This window comes from Nomascus leucogenys, chromosome 16 (genome assembly GCF_006542625.1).
Source record: "Nomascus leucogenys isolate Asia chromosome 16, Asia_NLE_v1, whole genome shotgun sequence".
Classification (NCBI taxonomy): domain Eukaryota; kingdom Metazoa; phylum Chordata; class Mammalia; order Primates; family Hylobatidae; genus Nomascus; species Nomascus leucogenys.
In genome coordinates, this window is record NC_044396.1 from 2,921,388 (window position 1) to 2,927,387 (window position 6,000).

Consider the following 6,000-nt stretch of genomic DNA (forward strand, 5'->3'; position numbering starts at 1 on the left):
CGTGCATCCAAGAAGATATGAAAAAAATGCAATTGGGCAAGGTGGCTCATACCTGTAATCCAGAACTTTGGGAGGCCAAGTCAGGTGGATCACGAGGTCAAGAGATTGAGACAATCCTGGCCAACATGGTGAAAGCCATCTTTACTAAAAATACAAAAATTAGCTGGACATGGTGTTGTGTGCCTGTAGTCCTAGCTATTCGGGAGGCTAAGGCAGGAGAATCACTTGAACCCGGGAGGTGGAGGTTGCAGTGAGCCGAGTTTGTGCCACTGCACTCCAGCCTGGTGACAAAGTGAGACTCCGTCTCAAAAAAAAAAAAAAAAAAAAAGGTCAACTTCACTAATAATTAGAGAAATGCAAAAACCACAATGAGATACCATCTTACACCAGTCAGAATGGCTAATATTAAAAAGTCAAAAAATAGCAGATGCTAGTGAGGTTGCAAAGAAAAAGAAATGCTCTTATGCTGCTCCTTGGAATGTAAATTAGTTCAGCCACTATGAAAAGCAGTTTGGAGATTTCTCAAGGAACTTAAAATGGAACTACCATTCGAGCTAGCAATTCCATTACTGGGTATATACCCAAAGGAATATAAATCGTTCTACCATAAAAACGCATGCACATGTATGTTAAATGTAGCACTATTCACAGTAGCAAAGACATGGAATCAACCTAGATGCCAATCAGTGGTGGACTGCATAAAGAAAATATGGTACATATACACCATGGAATACTATGCAGCCATAAAAAAGAATGAAATAATGTCCTTTGAAAAAACATGAATGGAGCTGAAGGCCATTATCCTACGTGAATTAACCCAGGAACAGAAAGCCAAATACCACGTGTTCTCACTTATCAGTGGGAGCTAAACACTGAGTACACATGGACACAAAGAAAGGAACAATAGACACCAGGGCCTACTTAAGGGTGGAGGGTGGGAGGAGAGTAAGGATTGAGAAATTACCTATTCAGTACTATGCTCGTTACCTGGGCTACAAAATAATCTATACTTCAAACCAGTGTGACACACAATTTACCCATGCAACAAACCTGTGCATGTACCCCCTAAACTTAAAATTAAATTTGGAAAAAAAAATTCTAACCTAGTTGAAAAAAATTTGTTCAGTTCTCAACCAAGATGGCTAGTCAGTTCAACATACCAGTAGAGGACAACCATGGTGGTACAGACGGTTTCAAATGGAGATTGGTAAAGAAATAGCTCACGGAACAGAGACACATGGAAAAGTAAAAAGCCGAGTCACAAGAGATAGGAAGCAGGGATTCTTTGCAGTCAAGGGTTTCTGTTCACAGGGCATGGTGATGTTTCCAGGATGCTAACTACCATAATCTCAGATACTAAGGCTATATAATAGGGAAAATGGGCTGCTCAAAATGTTGCTCACTAAAGGGTATCAAATAATTGATTCCTACACCATGTACTCTGAACTTAACCTGGTTTGTGACATAATGAAATCTTGTGATACAGAGAGAGGAAAAAAGTAAGTTATTAGCAAAAATGTTCTCAAGGCTTTGCCAAACTGATTGCTGTCACAGACAATAAGCAATAGGACCAAACTTTGAAACTAGATGCACATAAATATAAATATAGTATGTATTTAAGTATTTTGAACTAAATTATACTGAATTTCAACTTTTCCAAAGTTTATGTTCTTTAAGAATAACCCAGTTTTTTTTTTTTTTAGACTCCAAGCCAGAATAGTATGCTATTTTGCAGAGCCGGCAGAATAGAGTGTACTAAGACTTTTCTGAATATTTTTAGTCATCTACTGGAATAGTTTCTTCACATTTAAAAAGTCAGCTTTACTGTAGCTCTCATACTGTGAAATCTTTTACTAAATCTTCCTACTTAACAGATTTCCTTAGTATTCCATTAGTAAGAATGATAAAGTCAGAGCATAATTACATTCATTTTGGATTCTTCGCACACAAGTGTTGACTGGTGTATGGATAGTATTTAAAGCTAACAATTTTCTATGAAAAAAGTTTGTTTTAAGAGAAATAAGAAATATCCTATGTAGCTCTTGTATGACCTTTAAGAATCCACTTGAACATACAATCTATGTTATCAAAACCCAGGCATTAGAATGGTTGATCCCTTGTAATACCTCATTCACTTTTTCCTGTTTGCAATATTAAAAAAGTAAGCATAAGAAATAAACTAAGTCTATTATCTCTAATATCTATGTTAATAAGATCTTAAGGAGATAATGCCATAACTTATATAAAGTTCTCTAATATTGGAAACACAAGTTCACTTCTAACTGGCATTTTGTGTAAAAAAGACATTGACCTTCGGGTGAGTAGCTTTCCTTGCAGCTCTGGCATCTATAGTTGGATTTACTTCTGTGGACAAGAGTTGTTCATTCATTACTTCATTCAGCAAATATTCCCCACACAATTAGTAATTCCATAGAGTACATTATTCAAACCCCACGGGCAACCCACTCCATAGCCTGTAATTTTCTTCTAAGACCTCAAAACCATTGATTTGGTCATGATATTGATCTATTAACAATGAGTTTTTCATTTGCAAGTGTGAAAAATGACCAGATAGCACTGCTGGGCCATGTTTGACCAATTTGTATAACTGGGATGGTAATAATTTAGTTCACTTTAATGTTATAAAAAGAAAACAGAATATGTTAAAAGACTTGTAAAGTCATGAAGCGAGTAGCTCACAATACCTGACCTGAAGATAGGCTTTCCATATCCAAGATCACTCTTCCTGAAAACAGGCTGAGTCACATTAAATAGAGAAAAGAGTAAACCTTTGGGTCCAGTACCACATCACATTGTTTCTTTCTAGTTCAGAAAATCCAAAGGACTCAGATAAACCAGGAGAACAGTTAAACTCATCATTTCTTCATTAACTCAAATTCCAAGGTGAAATGGCTAGTCTAAATACAGCACTGTTTAAAGGAAATATTTTTCTGAATTCCAAAGAAGCTCTTGAAGACTACTGTCTTTGGGTCATTTGCTATTTCTGTTTATTTGAATTTAAACATCTACAGACACTCCTGGCAAAACAGGCTATTTTCTTTTGAATTCTAAACTATGTCACTGATTAATTATCAAGATAGAATTACTTCTGAGGTTAAAACAGACCCTTGAGATTTGGTGGTTCACTGCATTCACTTCCTCTAAAATTCTAGTAGTTCATGCTTGTGAAATTTCCTTAACTTGACCTAAGTTACTTGATATGGAAAATAACCTACACTAATCAAATTATTTAAGCATCTCACTTTTTCCCTATTTCCCTGTTTGGGCAACCCTAACCCTAATTCCCTATTTGGGCAACCTGGAAATCATGTCAGTTAGCTTATTTAGGACTCTAGTATTGTGACTGGCAGAAGACCTAAGGAATTTAAACAGAACAAAACAAAGTGGAAAAGCCATATCAAATTAAAAATCAAAACAAATAAAAATACTGGTCATTCTAAAACATCCCTCCACCAAACACATTTGAAATTCAGGCTTATATTTTATTTTTTCCACATGGATGAGAAATACGAAATTGGAATTTGTTAATTTTTCTTAGTGTGCTTATTCTAATGCAAGCCTCGTCATACTAATGAGCAGCAGAATTTCAGGGCGGGTGTCTTCTAGTTCACTTGCAGTGGCAGTCGTTTCTCACCACAAATCCTTTTTGAGGGAGGATAATATTAACAAGTCATTTAATAAAGCACTTGCAATCCCCATGCATAATACAAGTTTGACAATTGTGAGACACTAGAGCAGCAGTCGACCTACTGATATTAAATAACTCCTTTAAATATGAAAAAGATACTATGTATTTTTTTCTTACATCACAAATGAAATCTAATCTAACTCCAAATATTTTAACGTGCCTTATAAAGATCTTTTCCTCAACAAATCTTATCTGCACTCTTCTTGAAATAAATTGAAATCATTTTCATATATTTACTATGTATCAAATAAATCTCTTGCCATTCCATCTATACCTGAAAGGGTGTGGTTTGATCATTTTATTTTTTTTCTGAACATTCTATAAAACATATTATGTATCTTAACCACCATAAAATACTATTCTTGCAACATTGCCAATTTCAAAATGCTCTGTTGAATAGTTTATCATTGGTGTTCTCCATTTCCTTTCTTGATCCTCTTTGAGAATCAGCCAAGCAAATGCCAGCTAAATTTATTTGCACTTATTAATGTGTCTTAGTCTGAACATTTCTTACTGAAAGGAAATCACACGGCCAGAAAGAATAAAACCCAATTTTTGGCTGAGGCTCTAATAGCATGATAGTAATATTAGATGAAAAATAGAGACTGAGGGAATGTAAACGTCAGTTTATTCAGTTCAGCTGATTTTCTTCCTATTAAGGTGCATTCTGTTAGATAGTTTTCCTCCTACTTACTAAATAGTTAAGCCCTGACATCATAAAGAAAACTGCAATTCACATCACTAAGGCTAATGTCACCCAAAGATAACTTGCTATTTTAAATAATATGGAAACTGCATTGGGATGACAGATAAGTATAACAATCCATTTTATTTTTAACTGCTTTTGATGTGTTCCAGACTTTGAATATTCAGACAGAAGAATAATGGAAAAGTTATTTTTTCCCCTTAAATCACACCTCCACACCCCAAACTACTATTCTTCCACCCTCACCCCTGAACTTTTTGAACAAAATTGATGGATCAAACTCTCCTTTTCTTGCCAGGAGAATAGTCCTGGACTGACCTTCAGAAGATCTCAGATCACTGACATTCTGTCTAGAAGAGTACTCCAAGATATATTTTTAAGTAATATTCCTTCTCTTGTTGGGGGAAATTAGAGAAGATTTCTACCTGGTGCCATATCAACTCAAGGATAGAGTTAAATACTGAGAGGCTCTGTCATCTGTCTTTGGATCTCCTTCTGTGAGCATTTATGCTGAGGCTCCACCGTAGGACCACATTTCTGTCACAGACCAGCAGTGGGAAACCAGGACTAGACCTACAACTCATACTTTCCAGCTTGGTGTATCATCCTTTGAAATGTTCAGCATTGATCCCCCCAAAAAAAATCTTAGCCAGGATTTCCAAATAACATCATTATTCAATACAAAGTGTATGTGTATTATTCTTCCAATGAATCTTTCTACAGGGCAAAAAGAAGCAATGGTCCACAGTAGCCATTATTGCCTGTTTAAAGAACTTACATTAGCTATTTTAGGGTAGACGTATTAGAAATACATTACCTTGGTTTTTCTTCTTAGAATGTTTTGATTTTTCCACATTCCTGAAGGGTATTTTCTCCTGATTTAGAAGTCTTAGCTGACAATGTTTCTCTTTTTGTACTTGAAAGATGTTGTACCACTTCCTTTTAGCCTCCATGGTTTTAGATGAGAAATCTGTTGTCTTTTGTTCTGTAATAGGTAACGTGTTGTTTCTCTCTGGGTGCTTTCAAGGTTTTTCTTGGTTTTTACATTTTGAAAATTTAATTGTGACGTATCTTGGCATATTTGTCTAACTTTATCCTATTTGAAGTTTGCTAAATTTCCTGAAGTGTAAATCCTGAAGTGCCTACCCACATTAACCAGTTTTCTACCTAAATGAATTATCATTCAAGAATTTACAAAAAATAACAACCTTGTCATTCCTACGATTATAGATATTATAACCCTACTCAACCTATACTTTTATATATGCCTAATCTATTCTACTTCAGTCACATTATTCCCCATATCCAATAATGTAAAAATAAAGTGACAGTTTGAAAACACAAAGCCCATACTACTTCTCCCCCCACTTACCGTCCTCGCCATCTTCCTCCTACCAATCTCCCCACTTACCCTGCTTATCTTCTAGAAATTTAGGTTAAACAAGAGCAAGAGCCTTCAAAGCCCTTAGTAAGTAGACTATACTTAATTTCTGAAAACCCAAGGACTGCAAAACTCTACTCTGCAAATTTGAGAACTTTTCAGTCATCATTTCATGGAATACTTTTTCAATAATGTTCTTTTTTT

The 6,000-nt window shown here is 35.4% G+C and overlaps 1 pseudogene across 1 annotated transcript in view; it reads right to left on the reverse strand.

The window, feature by feature from the left end:
- LOC100582772 overlaps window positions 1-5,799 on the reverse strand; it is a 29,499-nt pseudogene extending 23,700 nt beyond the window's left edge. Inside the window, exon 1 of the transcript XR_004026258.1 lies at window positions 5,788-5,799. The product of XR_004026258.1 is annotated as a tropomyosin alpha-4 chain-like (transcript). The remainder of the gene's footprint in view (window positions 1-5,787) is intronic.
- Window positions 5,800-6,000: the final 201 nt, after the last annotated feature.